The 9,249-nt window shown below is 40.2% G+C and overlaps 1 pseudogene; it reads right to left on the bottom strand.

Moving 5' to 3' along the window:
• Window positions 1-101: 101 nt before the first annotated feature.
• LOC133048749 (interferon alpha-2-like) lies at window positions 102-3,481 on the bottom strand (annotated as a pseudogene).
• Between the last annotated feature and the right edge of the window lie 5,768 nt (window positions 3,482-9,249).

The raw sequence follows: 9,249 nt of genomic DNA, 5'->3' as shown, positions 1-9,249 counted from the left end.
ATTTCATCTGACACAAAAATAGAGTTAAAGGTTGCACTTTGAGTCTTAGAAAATAGCCATTTAGTTGACCAGATGAACTGTTTTCGGATTCAACATCTTCTTTATTTGCTGAGTTTTCCAATGAGCTTGTTGACAAAGACCAAACACCTTCTGGTTTCCACGCTGACAACCTCCCAGGCACAGCGGCTGTATTCTTTCTCTTTGAGATACACACTGATTCGCTGGAAGTAACTCTTCACAGCCAATCTGGAGTTCTCACTCCCTAGAGGTGAGTGTTCCGTCGACCTTCCCTCCCTCAGTCCAGCTCCTCCAGCTGCTGATCAAGTCCCACGAGGAATCTGTCCAGGAGGCTCTCGTCCTGACCTGCAGAGGAGCCCGAGGTGCTGAAGAGCTGGGAGGTCAGCTGGAGCAACCCGTGCACAGCAGCTGTGGCTTCTGTCTCCTCAGCCTGGCCCGTCCTCCAGGGTCTGAGGAGATCTGGTCAGTCCTGTCCCTCAGACAGGACACGGTGGACACGCTCTCCATCTGACTCCAACGTGAGAAGCTTTCCAGATTGCCGCGGCTCGCAGGCAGCTCGCAGCCCAGAGAGCACGCGGGGCTGGAGCAGAGCATCCCCAGGGCCAGCAGCAGAGACACGGGGAGGTCCACGGGGACGCCGGGGGCTCTGCAGGGCTGCCTGGAGGGAGGTGTAGGCACGTTCTGAGGACTTGGGGAGATAGGTGGCTCTTAAAGAGTGAGCAGAGAAACTTTCCTTTTCTGGGTTTTTCCACATTCTGCCCGTTCCTTTCTTTTTCTACTCTTTGTAATGAAGTGAATCATAAATGCTAATTTTTGCCATGAGTGCCTGGAGTGGGGGGGACATCAAATCATGCGTGCCGCTGTGGTTGATAGCTACACACCCCTATGTTATGCTTCTCACACCTGTTAGTTGTTCCTGGGAGGAGTCTGGTCAAAGTCAGAGAAGAAAGAAAAATTCATACAAAATGGTGGCTTTTCCAGGTCACCAAAAAGTGTTCATTAGGAAAAGAGCTTATAAGAGAAGCTTTTGATTTTTCTCATTTTTTCCTTATTTACCCTTTTCTCCCTTCTTTAAAAAATTTCAGTTAATATCACCTGAGTTGGCCTTAAGCTCACTGAAGACATTATAGGAACAATATCACTGACGTCATTTGTTAAAAATGAGTTATTTTGCAACTATAATCCACAAGGCACTTTTTAAGGTGCTGGTTGTCCTAAAAAATGCATGTTTGCATGTGTTTATTTCTCTTTCTCCTCTACCACTGCAGTATTTCACAGGATACTTTACTTCAGTCTTTGTGTGATAATACAGATAATCTCATCTCCTTAAATATTTCACTGGGAAGTGATCACTTACCATACACTCAGGGATACTGAGGTTGCAATTACATTCAATCCTTGTAATGGCATGTCTTTACCAATTCTGTAAGGTATAGATAATTTTTAATAATATTAATGACAGAAATTTTTACCTGCAGCCTCTCAGCAAAGTGTTTTTAATAAACATTACATTAATCTTCACAGCTTCCCTATGAGATAATTACTATAATTACTGACATGTTTGCAAATAAGGAAACTGAAAACTCAGATTACTTAACTTGCTAACAGTCAGGATTAACTGCATAAGTGGTTCTTGACCACTATACTCTTCAGCCTCCACGTTATTCCTCATTAACCTTTAATATTCTCCTTTAGCTACATTATGTACAGTCGTAATTAAGTAATCCATCTAACTATGTAACATTTGACTGCCCTGAGAGACTGTAAGCTCCCTACAGGCAGTAATGCCACATGTGGAGTGTCAGCAAGGTGTCTGTCCCAGAGGAGGTGCACAGAGGGTTCTCTGTCCCATTGTTGTTCGTCACTAAGGCGTGTCTGACTCTCTTTGATCCCATGGATTTCAGCACACCTGGCTGCCCTGTCCTTCTCTATCTCTCAGAGTTTGCTCAAATTCATGTCCATTGAGTCAGTGATTCGCCCCCTTCTCCTCCTGCCCTCAGTCTTTCCCAGCATCGGGGTCTTTTCCAATGTGTGGGCTCTTCCCATCAGGTGGCCAAAGTATTGGAACTTCAGCTCTGTCCCAGAGCCAGTTCCACAATAACTATACACACCAAAGTTTTAGTAGACCTAGTATATGAAGACTGTTTCAGAAAATGATAATCTTCTGAAAACAAAGATAGTAAGAGTAAATGTAAATGTAAATGGATTTTTTTAACCACTTGAACACTTGGACAGGAGCAGTGGTTACACTTTATTTTCATGAGAGTGACTTTGGAGGATTAATCATCTTGGTATAGGCTGAGTCTGTAACCAGGAAGGGTTAATTTTGAATTTACACTGGATCTGCTTTTGTGACTTCAACTCTTTTTGTCCCAGAAATTCACATCTGGGAGGGGAAGAATCACAGATAGATGTGACATCTTTGTTTGTTGACATGACATGAGATATTCCATTTCACACCACCCATGAAATGACTATAAGGAAGTGCAACCAACACATCCCCCTACCTGAGGCTTACTAGACATTCTGGGAGATATTTTCAGGAATTAAAAAGTCCTTTTACTTCGTTTCCTCACCTCCCCCATCTCTGATTCATAAAAGAATCTGACATCCAGGACCCCCACAAGATGGTTATTTAGAGGCAATAGGCTTTCATCTCCTCAGTCAGCCAGTTCCCGAATAAAGTCCTTTCCTGATCTCAACACCTCGTCTTGGATTCATTTATTTACCCTGCAGCAAGCAGAGCAACTTGGACTCTGTAACAAGCTCAGCATATTGATTGGCACATAATAAATGTTTAGCAATTTTCTCAATTATGGAGAGTAAATAAAACCACATTTGACAAATTAAAAGCTCTGCCACAGAGAATAAGGTGAGATCCATGCATATAAAGCTCAGATATTTTTCACATCTGATCAAGTCTTTCAAGAGGAATATGCAGAGGCAGCAAAAGAAGATTTAAAAAAGAAGTCTAACAAAATTTCCTTAAAAGTTGATCTTAGCATCAGGAAGAAAGATCCAATAACTATTAATATATCATTAGTTCAAAGTTACTGAGATGATAAGCATTCCATTGAATTAGAACATCTACTTTTTTAATGAATACATTTTACTTCAATGCAAGGATAAAGAAGAGCAGAAACTCATGACAGATTTCCAGGCTCTTGAAGTGAAAGGCAAGCCCAAAATGAGGTAGTACATGAATCTGGGTAAATTCAGAATATGAAAATTTTGAACTTAATATTTAAGAGGCACACAACAGAAGATCCTTAGATGAAATGAAGTTGAAACAAAGCTCACAATCGCTCATCTCAACTGGAATGCTTCCTTGTGGAACTGACCAATCATTCTTCATCTCCTCAATGATGACACTGATGATGCTCATCTCTAACCCCATCTCCTCCTCTGAGTCCATGAACTGCCTCAGAGCCTTGACTTGGAAAAGCAGGAGACCTTCACACATTTAGATCAAATAAGGACAATCTCTCTCTTTCTTGTCTGGGGTATAGGATAGACTTCAGATTCCCTCAGGAGCAGGTGAGTGGCGGCCAGCTCCAGGAGGCCCAGGTCAACTGTCCTCCACGAGATGCTCCAGCAGAGCTTCAACCTCTTCCACACAGAGCGCTCCTCTGCTGCCTGGGACATGACCTTCCTGGAGCAGCTCCGCACTGAACTCCTTCAGCAGCTGGCCGACCTGGATGCCTGCCTGGGGCAGGTGATGGGAGAGGAAGACTCTGCCCTGGGAAGGACGGGCCCCACACTGGCCGTGAAGAGGTACTTCCAGGGCATCCATGTCTACCTGCGAGAGAAGGAATACAGTGACTGGCCCTGGGAAACTGTCAGAGTGGAAATCATGAGGCACTTTCTGTGTTAACAAGCTCCTAAGAAAACTCAGGAAGTAAGAAGGAAGCTGATTCTCAGTGACTCATGTCCTAGCTCAGACTCTTCATTGTTCAGTCATTTCTAAAACTCTGATTTCTGCTTCAGCTATGAAATAGTTTGAGTGACATTTAATATGGCTTTAATATTGAGAATATCGATATCCAGCTGCTTTTAGAATTAGAGGAAATATATCTGATGCCCTGTGGCTGAATCTTATGGAATAACATGTTTTTGTGTGAATGTAATTCATTTATTTATATTAATTTATTTATTTTTATGGCACTTGCATTTATATGTTTATTACATGAGAATATATAATTTTCTTTAAGAAAAATGTACCTTTTATTTACTCTGGAAATTTATTTGAAGACGTGTTTCTTCCTCTTCCTTTTTAATCTTTTCCCAGAGGCCTAATGCTGTAAAACTACATATAGAAAGATGTTGTGCAGTTCGTTTGTTTATTTGTTGGCCTTCTGGAGAGAGTCTTGAGTATGAGAGGCAGAGCTCAACCTTACAGAGCTCACACTGTTGTAAGGACATTGCCATGAAAGAAGTAGTTATAAAGTAAGTAGGTATTTACACATGGGCCCTGGGCTACACAGAAGTATCAGATGCTGATGGCAAAGAGTATCCTGGGAAGCTCATTCAGACCACCTTCAGTCTCCCCAGGGAAGTAATTCGAAGTATGAGACTTGAAGAATGAGTATGAATTTGTCAAGTAACTCACAAAGAGCAAAATTTCCCAAAATAAAAAAATAATAATAATACAAAATAAAGCACAGCATATAAAGGGTCCCTGCAGCAGAAATGGTTCTGGTACATTTAAAGATGTGAACAAGACCAGAGTCGGTAGACTATACTGATGCATGTAGGGTATAGCATGGCATGACACTGGAGATATGGAAAAGGGCCCAGTGATAGACTTTTGAATGATGTGAGATTTTAAGAACCAAGGAAATTACTTGCGAATTTAAAGCTACAGAGCAACTCTGACCAGAGCAGGTGCAGGGAAATTCAAGAAACCAGCAGTTCTCAAAGTGCAGCCTGTGGGCCCCTGCAGATCCCCAGGACAGTCTACAGGGATTCGTGAGGTAAAATGATTATTATAGTGATATCAAGATCTTATTTCTCTTTTTTACCACATTAACAGCTACTACCGGTGGTGCAAATACAATGCTGGGTAAGAGTGCTGGTGCCTTAGTGTTGATCAGAGCAGTGACACCTTACTGTCCTAGTAATTGTCATGTGTTTACGTATAATATACTTGAAGTTTGAAAAAAGTATCGTTTCACTTAAGAAGATCCTTAACGAAACAGCAAGATGATGAATTTTATGAAATCTTAACTTTGGAGTATACATTTAAAAAATATTCTCTGTTGTAGTCTTTTTAACATGTTGTGTGACAAGCACGTCTGCTGCATGCATGGTGATTGTTCTGAGGAGAAGCACTGGGATGATGATTATTTGAGTTATGTGCTACACTACCACTCTCTTTATAAAATCAAGTTTTACTCTAGAGAAGGACAGTCAAATCATGGTCACTCAGAAGTGGGCATTTGACAGATATTTTTTTATACTATTTCTATTAATGTTATATGAATATTCTTGTTGACTTTAATGAATGAGACCAATCTACTTTCAATACATGTTTCTAGGATATGAGTTCATCTCAGTGTGTATCTTTGCTTCTGAAAATTTGAGGAGTAGTGATTTAATTTCCATTACTTACAAAATTTCTAATTTTACGGTTTAATTTTGACTTGACATAATTTATCAGGATGATGTTACTTCTTTAAGTGATGCTTTAAAATAATATTAAAATTAATTGCAGGCATTGTGATCTGGGCAAACAACTTATACAAATATTTTTCCCCTGGAAGAATCATGGATATTTTTTGTGAAGTCTAATGTATGATAATTTTCATGGATGGTTTATAGATATTTGAAACAAGTTATATTTCCTATTCTAGGTTAAGGGCCCAAGAGTGTTAATCACTAATTTCCTCCTCTAAATCATATTTTCAATTCTTCTTCTCTTTACTATTTTATATATGGTTTTTTATAGAATAATAGAATTGTGTTGCTTCCCAGGTGGCGCAAAAGGTAGAGAACCTGCCTTCCAGTGCAGGAGACATAGGAGACACCAGTTTGATCCCTGGGTCAGGAAGATCCTCTGGAGGAGGGCACGGCAACCCACTCCAGTATTCTTGCCTGGAGAATCCCATGGACAGAAGAGCCTGGCAGCCTATGGTCCATAGAGTCACAAAGAGTCAGATATGACTGAAGCAACTTAGCTCACAACCACAGCATTTAGGTAAAATTTCAGTGCTACCATGTTTGTGTTCACACTGCTATATAACGTTATGTTCTTTCCTCATTGTTTTATACTATTTGAAATTTAGCTCAAGCATTTTTAAAATTTAATTATAGATTCAATGTGTTTCTTATGTACATTGAACGTCTTTCTCACAAAGAACTTCTTTCTCATGTGTTATTTCTGGAATTCTCAAGTGTATCAATATTGATATTAATGACAAAGATCTCGTTGATATTAACATTGCCACCTCTAATTATTTCCTTCATTATATTTTCTTGCTCTGTATTGGCCCCCTTCTGTGTTGCCCTTGTTTTGGTATTAAGTATTTAGCATTATTTGATTTTAGGTTTTTCTTTCTCTTCCAAGTAATAATGGAGTTAGTGTTTTAAATTAATCAATAGCATCTTTTATGTTTAAGCAGAGTCTATTAATTTTTTATTATTTCAACCTTTATCAGTTTGGGTCTCAAATGTATTGGATTCATGCTTTAATTTTAATGTGACTTTTACATGTTTTTTGACCCTTGTCATACTCCATTCAGTTCTCCAGTAGTCAATTATTTAGAGCAAATATATAATGTTAAAGCAATTTAGAGTTTCTCTGAATCCTTGAATGAAAAACTGAGCAACTAAAACTGCAAAATTTAAAGTAATTTGAGACTTCCTTGGCCGTTTGGTGGTTAGGACTCAATATTTTCACTGCTGCAGGCCTGGGTGAAATCCCCAGCCAGGAAACTAATGCCTCTTAAGTCACGTGGCACAGCCAAAATAATAAGAAACTCTTTAAAGTAACTTCCACTGATGTGACTGTTCACTTCTAGTTCTTACTAGGACTGTTGCTTTAATCAACAGAGTAAATGTTCACAAGAGACTTGATAGGAATAGAGATGCATGGGAAGCTATGTTCAAGTGTAAACACAGGGGAATGTCTAAAAGTTAAAGGAAAATAAATTGTTTATTTAAGAAAATGAAAATACATTAATTTTGAATCCTCTTAGAATGATGGAAAGTTTGATACAGTTTGCAAAATGAATGCCATGTATTCCAAATATGATGATTGGAAATTTTTGGAGTCCTGTGGTTAGTAAGGCCATAATCAACTTGAATGAAACAATTCTCACTTTAAGGTGAAGCATATGAGAATATAGCAATGAGTTTCATATTCTTATCTAGCTTGTAAACTTGCTCGGAAGGCAGTTCTCATTCTGGGAGTCAAAATCTTTTTGAATGATGATGATACTGTTGCCATCATTAGACATCATGTCTCCTGACCTGTTCTTCAAGACTTCTATTGAGATTACATCCAAGTACATGTACAACTGAGGAAACCACGGGAATACCTACGTTCAGTGTCACATAGACTCTCTCATAAAACTACCCCACAAGCTTTAACCAAGAAAGCAGGTGAACCAGGTGAGGTCTGAGGGGAGAGTTTACGTGGCAGGGGTTACTTCATCACACCAGGCTCTCCATGTGATCCTGGAAGTCTTTCATGGCCTTTCTTCGGGGATCTGTTATCCAATGTTGGACTAGAGCAAGGAGCAAGCTACAGTACTGAGAGAATGAACATCTGAGGCAACTTTCATCTCTTGTTCTAGGTCCTCAGCCTTGTAGTCTTGGTTGACTAGTGAGTGATGCATTCATGAACAAACATGAACTGGAGTTACATTGCCATCTATGGGCTGTAGTCAAATACTGGCTTCAGTTCAGTTCAGCTCAGTTGCTCAGCTCAGTCATATCCGACTCTTAGTGACCCTATGGACTGCAGCACACCAGGCTTCCCTGTCCATCACCAACTCTCGGAGTTTATTCAAATTCATGTCCATTGAGTCGGTGATGCCATCCAACCATCTCATCTTCTGTCGTCCCCTTCTTCTCCCACCATAAATCTTTCCCAGCATCAAGGTCTTTTCAAATGAGTCAGCTCTTCGCATCAGGTGGCCAAAGTATTGGAGTTTCAGCTTCAACATCAGTCCTTCCAATGAACATTCAGGACTGATTTCCTTTAGGATGGACTGGTTGGATCTCCTTGCAGTCCAAGGGACTCTCAAGAGTCTTCTCCAACACCACAGTTCAAAAGCATCAATTCTTCGGTGCTCAGCTTTCTTTATAGTCCAGCTCTCACATTCATACATGACTACTGGAAAAACCATAGCTTTGACTAGATGGACCTTTGTTGGCAAAGTAATGTCTCTGCTTTTTAAAATACTGTCTAGGTTGGTCATAACTTTTCTTCCAAGGAGCAAACATCTTTTAATTTCATGGCTGCAGTCACCATCTGCAGTGATTTGGGAGCCTAAAAAATAAAGTCTGCCACTGTTACCACTGTTTCCCCGTCTATTTGCCATGAAGTGATGGGACCATGATCTTAGTTTTCTGAATGTTGAGCTTTAAGCCACCTTTTTCACTCTCCTCTTTCACTTTCTGCTGGGACCAGTCGGCAATGTGAACAAGTCCCGACCGCAACCACACGGAAGCCTGAGAAGAAAGAAGCTGAAAGTAAAGGATGGGGTCGATAGGGCTGAATGCTCTTTGGGCAAGTCAGTGATTTTATTGAGTAAAACAGCTACCTTTATACTAGTACAAGCAGAAAACATAGTTCATAAAAAATGCCATCTGGTGTTTGTCACATCAATACAATTCTTTGTCTTAAGTGATTGCAGAAGCCTACATCTTGTTTTTGGCATTCCAAGATAAACTACTAAGTGAAGGTCACTACTATGTTTTTCTCAAGGAAGAACAAAGGAGACCCGGCAAATGTTTTACTATTTTATCATGGGGTGGCAGGACAGGGAATGGCCTCTTTCAAGGCTTTTCCCAGGGCCTTTTTGGGCCTTGAGCAGGCCGGCTCCCCGCAACTTTCATCAAGAGGCTCTTTAGTTCTTCTTCACTTTCTGCCATAAGGGTGGTGTCATCTGCATATCTGAGGTTATTGATATTTCTCCTGGCAATTTTGATTCCAGCTTGTGCTTCATCCACCCCCATATTTCTCATGATGTACTCTACATATAAGTTAAATAAGCAGGGTGACAA

Source organism: Dama dama, chromosome 29 (genome assembly GCF_033118175.1).
Source record: "Dama dama isolate Ldn47 chromosome 29, ASM3311817v1, whole genome shotgun sequence".
NCBI lineage: Eukaryota > Metazoa > Chordata > Mammalia > Artiodactyla > Cervidae > Dama > Dama dama.
The sequence above is the reverse complement of the archived record's forward strand: the minus strand, read 5'-3'. Positions and strand labels throughout refer to the sequence as shown.